This window comes from Carassius carassius, chromosome 22, assembly GCF_963082965.1.
Source record: "Carassius carassius chromosome 22, fCarCar2.1, whole genome shotgun sequence".
NCBI classification, from domain to species: domain Eukaryota; kingdom Metazoa; phylum Chordata; class Actinopteri; order Cypriniformes; family Cyprinidae; genus Carassius; species Carassius carassius.
In genome coordinates this window covers 2,053,921-2,069,891 of record NC_081776.1, presented here as the reverse complement: position 1 = coordinate 2,069,891, position 15,971 = coordinate 2,053,921, and positions in this window count along the sequence as shown.

The window sequence follows — 15,971 nt, the reverse complement described above, 5'->3', positions numbered from 1 at the left end:
TTCATACATATAAATAATCTATATTGTGTGTGTGTGCACATAATACACACAATTATGTAATAATAAATTAAATTATAGATTATATACAATATAAAATAATAAAAATATTAATCATTAAAATTATAAATAGTATAATATAATAAAACAATAAAATAATAAATGTAAAACAATTTAAATGATTTTAAATATTTAAAAACTAAATGAAAATATAATAATAGTTTATTATAATTTTAACTCAACTTACCATAACGTGTTCCTATGAAATTATTTTTACCATTTCATTTCTTCTTAAATTCTTCTTAAATTTGATAAAGCATATAAAATATTGAAGTAGATTATTTTGAAAATACTGTTTTTATTTTGTGTGTGGGCTAACTTTATATTTTTAGTTAAATCATTTCTCTCTCTCTCTCTTTCTCTCTCTCACTCTCTCTCTCTATATATATATTATTCTTCAAGTTTAGTATAATTTGTGATTTAGATATTCTACCCTGCTTGCATCAACATTTTTTAAGACTTAAATGCCAGATTCTTCTTTAATATGAACAGCTGTTTTCAGTGACCATGTGATGTAATAAACAATAAAGCAGCCTGGCATTCTCAGCATTCCTCAAATGGTACAACTGCCTTTGAGAGCCGCCTGAAATCAAGCCATGCACGGCAAACGCAAACTCAGCATTCTGCACGGCCTGTAGATTCTCCAGCCAGAGACCAGCTCCGTATGCTCAGCTCCTCTCTGATGAAGAAGTGTGCAGGGGGCCGGAGAGATTTACATCAGGATGAAGTAATCCTGTCTCCTCCGCCAGGTTCAGAAGTCTGCTAGATAACAAGATATCATGTAACCGGCCACACTGCGGCTAAATATGGCTGTCACTCCTCTTTTAAGTGATTAATCTGTGCATGCACACAGTTCAGTTATTTATGGATGAACTCATCATGGTTGACATAGTGATAGCCATAGCAATGTTTTGGCATCTTGCAGCTGTAACTAGGAGACAAAAATCAAGCCTGTTTTGAGAGATAAATCTCACTCTACGCTGCAAAAATGTATATTCTTAATCAGTTTGTTTGAGTTGTTTTGCAGGACAAATATCTAAACATTCCTGAATCAAAATGCATTCATATGAGAAGCCAAATTTCTTAAGGTCTTGTTTTATAAAAAAAATGATCAAATGTAAGTTTATTATATTATACAGTATATTTAAAATATAAAAAATGTGTATTTATGTATTTATAAATATAAAATATTTATTTTTCACATGAATCTCATTATAATGTGTCTAAATGTTTCTTAAACAAAAATACTTGTGTAGATTTTTTTTTTGCCATATAGCCTGATGTATATGTGATTACATGCATTTAAATATCTCTGAAATTGTTGCAATTTACCAATTCATCTTGAGCATGCTGTTCAAATGGAGGCAGCAGTATAAGTAACAAAAGTAGAGAAAAGCGTGGGAACTTCGCTTCTGTTACGTGGTGCTCTTAAAGAAGCTGCAGCTCTTTAGATAGATGTGCTTGCATGCCTTTCTAAAACAGGAAGTCAGATCAGAAGAGAGGGGCGCTTAGGAAAAGAGAGGCAGAGGTGCGGAGCGAGAGTAATGATATTTCGATTGCCTTCGTTTGATGCGCGAGCAGATTTCTATCACAGAAGAGTGTCTTCCAGAGTCTCGCTGATCTTTTCAAAAGATTGTAAATCACGGCTGGCTCTCGTCCAGTTTCATCCGCACAATTCTGCTTGTCATTACTCATCCTGCATTAGTAGATTCAGAGGATTTTAATTGGCCCGCTGCAACAGGAAGTGAAGAGTTCTCTTGAGATAATGAGGCGGTCTCAAAGAGGTATTTGGTTGGACTTGTTGGGGAATTTTACATTTACTTGCTTCCATTAAAGAGTTGTTGATGTCAACTGCATTTTTGAGTGATGTCAAAGCAAATTCTCGTTGATGTTGTAATTGTAAAAGTATCACTACTATTCATAAAAAAGCATAGCAACCTTGTAGATATTCAGACTGGTAAGAAAATGTCTGGTCTTATACATTAAATGATATCTTACATTTTATGAAGGTAGCTGTGTGAATTTAATTGTACACACATTTCACCTCTCGTTATATATGCTCTATAAAATTGTGTATGTGACGAATACAAATCTTGAATCTTGAATAGTAAATTAGTTAATTATTTTACTAAATGCATAGTTGCCAGATATGAAATGCACTCTTGAATTGTGCATTATGAAGGTAAACAGTCACACACATGATTAAAGTGCACTTCATTCACCATACAGTACATCCTCACAGCAGCAGCAGCCATAAATCACATGTTAGTATTCAATATTCATGTGCTTACATGGTATTGAGCGTCTTGCAAAGTGTATTACAGGCTCATTCAATATGGATGGCTTTATTTTGAGGCAATGCAGGTGAAAGTGCTCAGATCAAACACTAAATGTCCAACAGCACACCACACGTCACATATCCTCCACATGATCAGAGAAGTCATATATTAATACTGAAAAGCTTATGGTTGTAAAATAAATATCACCAAAGTAAATTATTAGACTGCAGTTTCTCAACACAGCATCCTCCCAAAAAACATAGTAACCACCTGAGCAATCTCTCAAAACCCTGCCACTAAGCCACTGCATAGAAACCATTCAGAACAGCTAGTGTAAGACATTATGACTCTGCAGTTTCTCATGTTACAACATGTAATTCCTTCTTCTGAGCAAAATAAACTAAACTGAGCCTAATTGTATTCATAACACGGCTTCAGTGTTGATCAAGCAACCGTTTCTGATTGTGCAGCGTTGTCTGATGATGAAGATGATGCCCATGCACAGGATGAGCTGTGCTGGGAATCTGTGTGGACAGATTGCTTGGGGGAGGCTGCTGTGTGTCTTGGACTCATTAGCTTAAATCCCTGTCTCGAAAGTTGGCCAGAATTTCTGTAAGCACACAAATGTGACCTGAAAAGAGCATGTTCCCAGAGTTTCCCTCATTAAAAATATCATTATGGGCTATGTGAGATGACAAAGGTGCTTAAAAACAGATCTGACTGCCACCGACTGTCAATACTGAGCTCATGTGCACACAAACACTGGCTCTTTTCCCAATACTGTTCTTAATATTAATGTAGTATGCATAGTATGCAGACATTCTTCATGCATAAAATATGCAGTATACAGAGTAAGCTACATGGAATGCTGTATCCCACAATGCAAGTGCTCATCTTGACTCTTTATATGATAGAACATAGTTTTGTGTGAAATAATGTATAAGATCAATTCTGGTTAAAAGTCATCAGAGTGTAAATAGTCAAGTCAAATGCATTGCATTGTGGGATACCTTGTTCCAGTATGGTTGGTTTAGGTCATGCAGGAATGCATATAGGAGACTGGTATACTGTCCACACTATGCATGCATAGAAATGGTCAGAGAACATGAAGCGCTTTAGGAAGTTTAAGGTGGAGAGGAAACGAGCCGTGTAATGACTCTTAGTGAAGGGAGGTGGAAGAGACAAAAACACAGAAACAAAGATTTATTATCTTCTCCTTTGTGAATGACAGAACAAAAGAATTATCCGACACTTGCATACTCAGTGACCCTCAGCATGAACAACACTGAACATCTGAAGCCAGTAGAGAATGAATGAACCCTGTGTTGAAGCCGATCTCCCATCGACAGTCATACACTGCAGCAAAAACAAAAAACCTTCTTAGTTTAAATTTAATTCGCGTAAAATTAAAAATAATATGCAAACACTAAACATAATCACAACATAAAGATTCAGTGTATTGAAAATATAAAAAAGTAGTATAATAATACAAATTAAATCATAAACTTTATTTACAACTTAAAAATATAGATTAAATGTATTTAATATGATCAAATATAATGTATAAGAATATATAGTAAATTCCAGAAAAAAATATTTTTGCAAATCATTTATTAAATGTTACGTATTGTAGATTAATTATATAAAAACAGGTTGAATATGCAATCAAATGTTACTGTGTCTCTAAAATGTACTGTGTCTCTGTTGCACGTCAGATAAGGAGCGCACAGAGTTGTTATTTTTTTAAATCATTCACTTAATAGGTTTCACTTCAGATATCAGATATGAGACAGCTCAGTAGGCTTTGTCTTGGTGCTGAGAAATGAGGTGAATCGAGTTTAAGCAAACATAGTCTGGTCTGCCTGCAGCATTATCCCAGCACACTAAACCCCATCCCCATGACCTCATGACCCTGTGACCTCATGACCCCGTGACCCTCAGCTTCTCCACCAGCCAGCAGGAAAAGACGTCCAGAAAGAGGAAACAGAATTCAGTTCTTTGAAACTTCGGCCCTGCATCCAAGCAACGGCAGAGCAGAGCTGAGAAATGCAGACGTCTGGGGATGTAAAGTGCTGACCTTTACCTCCATCACTGCACACTGTGGACAAATATTACATGGAGCGCTTTTATTCACCTCTACTGTGAGCAAAATGATGATGACCAGCACAGAAGGCCATAACAAACTTCACAGGACTTAAAGGTGCCATAGAATGCAAAAATCACTTTTATAAGGTATTTGAACACGGTTGTGTGGCTACAGTGTGTAAAAACTACAAGCTTATAATGGTAAAAATACACTTACTCGTTGTCTTATAACTCCAAAAATCATAAACGGTCTCTGTACACAAACAGTTTCAGATTATGACGACGTAGTCAGTAAAAGTCCCGCCCGCCCATTTGTGACGCCCTCTTTTTATTTTTATTCCTTTTTAATTTTTTACATTTTTTATTATATTTAACTTGTTTTATTTGCATTTGTGTATAACATCAATGTGGCCGGTTCTTAGGTCTATATCAATAAATAATATAACTTGTAATCTTTTTAATTTTTTTCTCTTATTTGTATTTTTCGATATATATATATATATATACAGTACAGACCAAAAGTTTGGACACACCTTCTCATTCAAAGAGTTGTCTTTATTTTCATGACTATGAAAATTGTAGAGTCACACTGAAGGCATCAAGGGCTATTTGAGCAAGAAGGAGAGTGATGACCAGGGCTCCACAGTCACCGGACCTGAACCCAATCGAGATGGTTTAGGGGTGAGCTGGACCGCAGACAGAAGGCAAAAGGGCCAACAAGTGCTAAGCATCTCTCGGGGAACTCCTTCAAGACTGTTGGAAGACCATTTCAGGTGACTACCTCTTGAAGCTCATCAAGAGAAAGCCAAGAGTGTGCAAAGCAGTAATCAAAGCAAAAGGTGGCTACTTTGAAGAACCTACAATATGACATATTTTCAGTTGTTTCACACTTTTTTGTTATGCATATAATTCCATATATAATTCCACATGTGTTAATTCATAGTTTTGATGCCTTCAGTGTGACTTTTGGTCTGTACTGTATATATATATATATAGTATTATTACTGTTAATTTTGTCCATATTTAAAGCCACTTCATAAATATTTATCTAAAGTCATTATAAATATTTGAGCAAACAAGCTCCTTTGAATTGCACCGAAGGCCAGAGCATTGCAAAACTTTTCATAAGATATATATTTTGACATTTATTTATTTATTTGCCAACTTCTCACAGTCCTGAGTGAGAAGCTGCGGTCTGCCATTACTGTTACTCTTCTGAGACGGGAGCAAGGTTACCAGGTTTTCATTTAAATGTAAATTGTCTATCCTATTCTTAGAAATGAAAAAAAAAAACTTAACTACGGGTCTGTGCTAGAGTAACTGAGACTTGTCATGGCACTTGTGTACTGTTGTTGTTCTCTTGTTGGTCTGATTGCTTCTGTTGTTCTCATTTGTAAGTCACTTTGGATAAAAGCGTCTGCTAAATGATTAAATGTAAAATGTTTTCTTTTCACAACAAAACCCTCCTGTGGACATGTAAAGCAGCTGGCAGCAACAGTGTTAAAGTTGCCCAGTTCCCGTGGACTTGTCAACCCTGGAAGGGAGGCAGGAGCACAAACTCATTTTCATTTAAAGGAGACATACACATAAAAAGAGCATTTTGGCTCATACTCTAAAAGTGGCAATTCTATAAGCGATAAATATTATCTGTGGGGTAAAACTTCCGAGAAAACACTCTGTGGACATCAGAGAACAATTTAAAATATTGTATCAATGCATTGTATGGCACCTTTAAGCACAGAAAGAAAGTACTTGTAGGAACATTATGGTCTATTCAGTCACAAACTTGCCAAAGAAGGTCAAGCGGGGCTGATTTTCTGGCCACTTTTGTCTTCAAACACTATCCTGAAAAGTTCACTCTGTTCCTCAAGCAGTAGGTGTGCTTTTCTATCTTGACAAGTGTGATGGTGAAGTACTTCTTTGAAGCTGAACCCGGCTGAAGCTTCTGTCTGTCTGTCTGGTTATAAATAATATATGTTGTTGTTGTTTTCCCTATTAATTTTAAGAAAAAAAAAGAAGTTTTTATTTTATTGTATTCTATTTTCTCTTTTAATTCTTATTTTTTAAATTTTCTCTTATTTTCTCTTTTATTTTTTACTTCATTATTTTATTTAAAAATCTATTTCTATAAAATAACACTTCTATTTTTTCTCCTTTTCCTTTTCCTTTTTAATTTTTTCTATTTTTTTCACTTTTTTATTATATTTAACTTGTTTTATTTGCATTTGTGCATAACAGCTATGTGGCCTGTTCTTAGATCTATATCAATAAATAATAAAACTTATTTTGTAATCTTTTAAATTTTTTCTGCTATTTGTATTTATATATATATATATATATATATATAGTATTATTACTGTTAAATTTTTTTTTTGCATATTTAAAGTCTTTTTAAAGCCTTTTAAAGTATTTATAAAGTATAAGTATTTGAGCAAACAATCTCCTTTGAATTGCCCCGAAGGCCAGAGCATTGCAAAACTTTTCATAAGATATATATTTTGACATTTATTTATTTATTTGCCAATTTATTTTGGCTCGTTAAAGTCTGTGATGATGCAAAATCCATATCTGTAGTTGCTCTCTTCTGCCAAAACAGTCCTAAAATGTGAAAGCGCGCCAGGAGAAACAGACGGGCTCCTGGAAAACAAGACCTGACTGTACGACAGCATATATAAGGTTAGCATACATAAACAAAAACTGATTAATAATATAAAACAGAATAACTTTTAATCAGGCTTGAGAAGGTAAATATTAACAAGCCTGCCATGTTTGTTTGTTTGTTTGTTTGTTTGTGTCGGTGGATGAACCCATCCTGAAGTTTCCAGACGTCTTGGTAAACTCTTGCAAAATGTGTGTAACTTGTCAGAAGCTAACAGCTCTGAATATTTTATGAAGGGTCGTGAGAAATCTTGCCGAGAGCAATAAGACGGAATAATTCAGTGGTTTGACTGCAGTGACATGAGATGAGACGACTTTTAACGACTTTTGAGTTTGCGTACTTTCAGCTTCATACAGACGGGTCCAAAAGTTTGAAACCACTAGTCAGAAATTGTATCATTTAATGCATATTTTTCACTCCTATATGAATTATATATCAGATCCTGAAAAACACATTTTATTTATTGCTTTTTTAACTTAGTCTTTGAAAGCATATGAGAAGCTATCAAATAGAAACTCAACTACAAATGTAACATATAATTTACATGTAATATATCTGAATTCACTGGTTTGTTGTTAGTGAGTTACAGTCATTGAAGAAACACATAAAGAGCCGAGCTAATTTAGCAGAGCGGGTCGTTTGCTCATCATGAACCGATTAGAGTAAGTGTGGTATTTAACTACAATAGTGTTGTTTTCACCGTCCTTGAGGACAGATGCCGGCTTTGCTCGATCTTATGATGAAACAAAAACCTGGAATAATCTTTAAACATGCTCAGGTTTCTGTGATATTCAGGGTTTTATGACTTTTTCAGCATAAATCTGTGAGTTTTTATCACTCATTTTAGTCCAACAGAGTGAAATCTTAAATCTTTACATTTTGAGAGATTATTCATGTCCGTACAGTGTAAAATTAGTAATATATATATATACCCTTTTTTTACAAGAAAATACTAAAGTATCTCTGATTTACCAGCAATTTCAGACTGAAAATGGTTTCCATTACATTCCGGTGTAATAGTAAAACACCACTAATAACAGCAAAAAACAAGCTATAGTACACTGTAAAATATATATATATATATATATATATATATAAAATAAAATACTATTTTAGTCTGTCTGCTTCAAAAAGTCACATTTAATTTAAAATGTTGCCATTTCTTTGTAATTAATTCTGAAATTTACTAGCAATTTCAGACTGAAAAAGAGTTCCCAGACCAACTTTTTTTGTGTGTAATAATAAAACACCACTAATGACTGCTTTCTGTACAGTTTAAAGATCCAGACAGGCACATATGCTTTAGTAAACACGTCCAGAAGAGACGTCAACAGACTCGATAAGAGGCCGGCTGACAGGTGGTAGTGATTTCACTGATCTCTGTGATATCTGAAGATCCTGACTTCCCAACAGGCTCAGAGAGCATATCATACACGCAACAAGTGGCTCCGCGGCGTAAAACAGTATGGTAGCTGTCAGGAGCTGCTTCTTGTGATAAATGTGATGTGACTCGAGCACAGCGGAAGTACCATCAGGGGTCCTGTAACCGACGCAGAACAAATGAGTTTTTAGAGGGAAAGATGGTGCGCTGTAGTTATACTTGTTTGTAACAGAAACACTCGTCAGCTTTAGTCAATGGATTGTGAAGAATCAACACAATGGCTCATTAGTGTGAGTGAATGCACTGAGACGGCCAACTGGAAACAGCACGTATCAAATACAGGACAAACTCTTCAATTAAAAGGGGAAGTTTATGGGGAAGTCGTGGCCTAATGGTTAGAGAGTCGGACTCCCAATTGAAAGGTTGTGAGTTCGAGTCCCGGGCCGGCAGGAATTGTGGGTGGGGGGAGTGCATGTACAGTTCTCTCTCCACCTTCAATACCACGACTTAGGTGTCCTTGAGCAAGGCATCGAACCCCCAACTGCTCCCCGGGCGCTGCAGCATAAATGGCTGCCCACTGCTCCGGGTGTGTGCTCACAGTGTGTGTGTGTGTGTGTGTGTTCACTGCTCTGTGTGTGTGCATTTCGGATGGGTTAAATGCAGAGCACAAATTCTGAGTATGGGTCACCATACTTGGCTGAATGTCACTTCACTAAAAGCCAACAGACGTGAATCTGAAAAATATATATATATATATATTATATGAATGTGAATTTTAAAAACCTTTTATTGACGTGAAGCTGAAAAAAAAAACATTTTATGAATGTGAATTTACAAATATTTTATGGACGTGAATATGAAAAAAATTATATGAATGTCTATTTACAAACATTTTATGGACATGAATCTGAAAAAAAAAAACATTAAATGAATTTGAATTTAAAAACATTTTATGGACATGAATATGAAAAAAAAAATATTAAATGAATGTGAATTTACAAATATTTTATGGACGAATCTGAAAAAAAAAATTATATAAATATGTATTTAAAAACATTTTATGTACATGAATCTGAAAAATAAATTTTGGACGTGAATCTGAAAATTTATTTCAGCTAGTTCTCAAGGAAATATTTCTCATTTTAATTAAGTTGAATTTAGTGTTCATTTTGTAAGTATTAGTCTTAGTCTTTTAACTGAGTCTTAGATTTTATAGTGTCCTATTTTGTTTAGTCAAGGTTTAGTCAACTAAATGTCTGAGCTCTTTAGTCTAGTTTTAGTCAATGAAAACAATCAGTTTTTCATCATGCTGTATAATGGTTTAACTGATACAAAATGATTTTTGTTCAAAATTATAATCACAAGTTGTCATTTGAGAAATATATTTTTACATTTCAGGTATTGCACTTTCACCAATCAGCACGAATCAATAGAATGTGGACTCATAAACATGGTTTATTTTACCTCATATAATATAAATAGATATCAAAGACTTATGCACTCTCTGTGTCTATATTATTAAAATTGGTAAAACAAACAAAAATATTATAACAGTGAAACTCCTAATAGTAATTCTTATGATTCCGAATTGCAATAATGTATTAAATTAACAGCAGTTGAGTAAGTGCATTTATTCAGCAACAACAATCGCAAACAATTTAGTCAAGATCTCATGACAGAACAAAGACTAACTGAATGACACTTTCATTTAAGCTGAACATCTCACACGGAGATCACTAAACTTCAGCTACTTGTTTGCCGTGTTTTCAGATCCTCGTCTGCGCTCTGATTTGGGGATTTGAACTCTTGATATCTGGCTGCAGTATGAACAATATTTTATCTCCTTTTTGATGAAAATAAAAATAGATTTTGTTTAAGTTTTTATTTTTCAAAGTACATTTTAGTCTCATCTTTTATCGTTAACAATATGTTGATATAGTCACAGTTATCATTTATTGACCTTACTGTCGTCTCGTCATCATCTCGTTTTAGTCATGGGAAAAAAACGATGTTTTTTTGTTTTTCGTCATAGTTTTCTGTAATGAAATTAACACTAAATTTGATGTAAATAATAACTAAAACTAAAACGGAAATACATTTTTTTAATGTATAGACATTTAAAAAATGAAACAACAAAAAAATTACAAAACAAAATTACTAACATTAAACCTTAAATTAACGCTAAGCTATAATTAAAATAGACATGAATCTGAATCATTAATACAATTTGGGATGGAACTTACTCAATAGTCGAATACTTTGATATAAGTAATTTTTTTTGGTATCACATACTAATTATAATAAAACTTTACATAAATGCAATGACAACAAAAAATATTGAGCCTTATTGCATGCTAAGATGAAAATCTAATCAGTAATGTGTGCATTATTAAGTACCAATTAATATGCTTTTCATTAAATAACTTAATACTATTTTTTTATTGCTGTTATCTTATCAGTGAAAAAATAAATGGTGTAGGATTTACTTTGAAACAATTTTCACCTAGAAATTGCTAGTACATTTTCTAATTAATTAAAGGAACAGCAAACAATGCATTGAATTAAATGTGAAATTTTGAATCAGAAACACTGAAATATTATTTAAAATAAAATATTATTAATATTAAAATATTATTATTTCATCAGATCACTAACCATAGTGATGCTTACCTCTCCAAACATCTAGTTATTTTGGATAAGAACTTGCAGGACATTAGAATCAACTTTTACGTGAAAGGGCATGGTGATAAGTGGACGTGGACTGAAAACTAAGCGGATGCAGCATCTCTCTCTCTCATACACATAATTAGTCACGGCTCGGCAGGCGTAAGGTGGGAAGTCAGGATCCTCCGCTGTCACCCTGCTTGAAGTGTATTCCTGAGTGAGGTTCTGCAAACCCACCGGCCCGTCAAAACTGCTCAAGATCGTCATCAAACTTCCACATGTTCTGCTGCTCTTCTTTCCCACAGTTATTAAATGGGCGATGGCTTCTCATAATGAATATTGATGAGGCTTTCTTTCGACTGAAGCCTGTCTGAGATAAGTCGCATATCAGTTTAGCTCTTCAGGCGGCTGCTAAACCCAAATTTACTTCTGATATTCACTTTTACTAATGCACCTGCACTTTACATCAGTTGCGAGTGATGTATTCTATAACTATTGATATTGTGCATAGAGATTAGAATAAACTCTTTCCATAATTATTGAAATTTGGTGCATGGCTTGTTCAACACTAACACTAGATATAACTGTTATATTCAGTGTCGTAATAATCAGTAATCAAACTTGACAAAAATACAACAAATAGCAATTAGGAACATTTTATCAAGACACAAATTGCCTTGAAATGTGTCTTATTGTCTTATGTCTTGTCTTGCATTAAGTACCAGTTAACAAGTTTAATAAAAAATAGGATCTAGTCTTTTCATTAATTATATATATATATATATATATATTCATGTTTTTTTTCATAATTTAGGGGATTTTAGATAAGTTATTTATTTTATTTTAACTGAAATAACTCAAATTAAAACTGAAATAAAAATAAATAAAACATTATACAGACATGTTTACAAAAATGGACTAAATTACTAAAACATTAACAAAAATTTATATGAAAATGGAAAAAATATAAAAAATGAAATAAACTCCAAAAAAGCACACAAATATTAATATAACTATAGTTGTAACTCCATAATGCTAAAATTACACACGATCATAGATAGTGATGAACAAACCCCAGAAGGCTTGAAAATACAAGGTGTGCTATTATTTTTCAATAATCTATTAATGATTTTCATGACAAAATGTGTAAAAAAAATAAATACAAATCTAGACAGCATATGTATATAGAAAACCACTTATTTAAAATAAATTAATTAAATAATTGCCAAAAATTCATAGGCAACCTGTGAAATAAGTTAGCAGTTGTTACCAAAAATGATCAAATTTTGAATATTTTATGTGTAAAATAATCTAAGAAAACTCTGCACCAGGCTTTAGTCTTGTACACCAGCACTAATCTGTTTTAAGCCCCTCTGGTCAGACTGGATTACTAATTGGGTGGATTTATAACTGGTTTAGAGACGAGGGCAGTGCCAGAAGGTCCTTCAATGTCTGGACACACGTTTCTATTATGAGTTCAGATCAGGATCAGACACTCGGATGAGACGAGAACTTCCCGCTAATCATCATCATCATCATCATCTGAAGACTGACCTGAAGGAAACACTCTTGATTGGTAAGAACATCTATAATACTGTACAGTTTTGTTTAAGACAGTAGCACTGCATGAGTTCAGCACATTATTAAGACCTGTGAAAGTGTGAACGTGAGAAATGTGAAGTAAATAATTCTGAACATACGCTTAAAAAAACATCTTTTGAAATATATTTACACCACAGATTTAAGACTGAATAAAATGTCAAACATATGAAGATATGTCCCAGTAACAATGTCTGAAAGTGAATATTATTCAGTTTTCTCCACGTCAAATCCATCCATTGTGCTGTTATTTCTATAATTATTATCTAATTATATAGTCATTGTTATGATGTTAATGACAAAAAAACTATTCATAAGTGTAAGTTCTCCAAATGTATATATCTGCACACATGATTTTACACGATGGCAAAGCAAAATCAAATGTTTAAATTCAATTCAATTCAATTCAAGTTTATTTGTATAGAGCTTTTTACAATACAAATCGTTACAAAGCAACTTTACAGAAAATTATGTTTCTACAATATTTAGTAGTAGCTAGTAGTTTGTGCACGTTTGACAGGCTTTTAGAAAAATAAAAATAATAATAATAATAATAATACAAGACGTAGTCAGCTAGATGATGAACTATCAATATTATTAATTAATAGTAATTATATGATGCAGTCACACATGTAGCAATAATTGTTAGTTCTGTTTGTTGATTCAGGGTTAGCATCATCTGGGGTCCTCTGAGGGTCAGCATCATCTCTTCTCAGGTGTTCTGGATCCAGACTGGACCTTGTGTAAATCCTAGTTACCACGGGATGTAAATCCCGTGGCAAAACATAGAAACAAAATAGAGACATCATTAGCATAGCTGTTGATCCAACAAAGTAAAATTAGTTTAACCCAAGCTAAAGAATAAAAATGCAGATGCAACTACACTCACAATTTAAGAGATACATTATTCGAATGCTTGGCGAAAGAGATGCGTTTTTAATCTAGATTTAAACAGAGAGAGTGTGTCTGAACCCCGAACATTATCAGGAAGGCTATTTCAGAGTTTGGGAGCCAAATGTGAAAAAGCTCTACCTCCTTTAGTGGACTTTGCTATCCTAGGAACTACCAAAAGTCCAGCGTTTTGTGTCCTTAGGGTGCGTGATGGGTTGTAGCGTGGTAGAAGGCTAGTTAGGTACGCAGGAGCTAAACCATTTAGGGCCTTATAGGTAAGTAATGATAATTTGTAACTGATACGGAACTTAATAGGTAGCCAGTGCAGAGACTGTAAAATTGGGGTAATATGATCATATTTTCTTGACCTGGTAAGGACTCTAGCTGCTGCATTTTGGACTACCTGTAGCTTGTTTATTGACGAAGCAGGACAACCACCTAGAAGTGCATTACAATAGTCCAGTCTAGAGGTCATGAAAGCATGAACTAGCTTTTCTGCATCAGAAACAGATAACATGTTTCGTAGCTTGGCAATGTTTCTAAGATGGAAGAATGCGGTTTTTGTAACATTGGAAATATGATTTTCAAAAGACAAATTGCTGTCCAATATAACACCCAGATTTCTGACTGTAGAGGAAGTAACAGTACATCCGTCTAGTTGCAGATTGTAATCTACAAGATTCTGTGTGGTGTTTTTTGGTCCAATAATTGATATCTCTGTCTTATCCGAATTTAATTGGAGAAAATTATTTGTCATCCAATCTTTTACATTTTTAACACACTCTGTTAGCTTAGATAATTGGGAAGTTTCATCTGGTCTCGTTGAAATATATAGCTGAGTATCATCAGCATAACAGTGGAAGATAATTCCGTATTTTCTAATAATATTACCAAGGGGCAACATGTATATTGAAAATAGAAGGGGACCTAGGACGGATCCTTGTGGCACTCCATATTTTACTGATGATAAATGAGATGACACCCCATTTAAGTAAACAAAATGGTAGCGATCGGACAGGTAGGATCTAAACCATCTTAGAGCCTGCCCTTGAATACCTGTATAGTTTTGTAATCGATCTATGAGTATGTCATGATCTATGGTGTCGAACGCAGCACTAAGATCAAGTAAGACTAGAAATGAGATGCAGCCTTGATCTGACGCAAGAAGCAGGTCATTTGTAATTTTAACAAGTGCAGTTTCTGTGCTATGGTGGGGCCTAAAACCTGACTGAAATTCTTCATACAGATCATTTTTATGCAGGAAGGTGCTCAATTGAGCAGACACAACTTTTTCTAAAATTTTAGACATAAATGGAAGATTTGAAATAGGCCTATAATTTGCCAGTACACTAGGATCTAGTTTTGGTTTCTTAATAAGAGGCTTGATAACCGCCAGCTTGAATGGTTTTGGGACGTGACCTAAAGATAACGACGAGTTAATGATATTGAGAAGCGGTTCTTCGGCTACAGGTAACAGCTCTTTTAGTAATTTAGTGGGTACAGGATCTAATAAACATGTTGTTGGTTTAGATACAGTGATAAGTTTATTTAGCTCTTCCTGTCCTATATTTGTAAAGCACTGCAGTTTATCTTTGGGTGCGATGGATGAAACTGAAGTGTTAGACGCTGTAGAATCTACATTCGCTATTGTATTTCTAATGTTATCTATTTTATCAGTGAAGAAATTCATAAAGTCATTACTATTTAACGTTGGTGGAATATTTGAATCAGGTGGCGTCTGGTAATTTGTTAATTTAGCCACTGTGCTAAATAAAAACCTTGGATTGTTTTGGTTATTTTCTATGAGTTTGTGGATATGCTCTGCCCTAGCAGTTTTTAGAGCCTGTCTATAGCTGGACATACTGTTTTTCCATGCAATTTTAAAAACTTCCAAGTTAGTTTTTCTCCATTTGCGTTCAAGACTACGAGTTACTTTCTTGAGAGAGTGAGTATTACTGTTATACCATGGCACAGTACGTTTTTCTCTAACCTTTTTCAATTTGATGGGGGCAACAGCTTCTAATGTATTAGAGAAAATAGTGCCCATGTTGTCAGTAATTTCGTCTAATTCATGTGTATTTATGGGTACAAATAGCAGTTGAGATAGATCAGGCAGGTTATTTGCAAATCTGTCTTTGGTGGCTGGAACAATAGTTCTGCCCAGACGGTAACGCTGAGACATATAGTTAATATCAGTTATACGCAGCATGCACGATTAAATTAAATTTGATATTGGACAATTTTTAAACACTTTAATACTTGGCTGTTTAATATGTGTTTTATTTTTAATTGTCAACATTTGAATCTCGAGTCATTGATAATTATTTTAACTTTAATGATATTCCTTCTGTTTCTG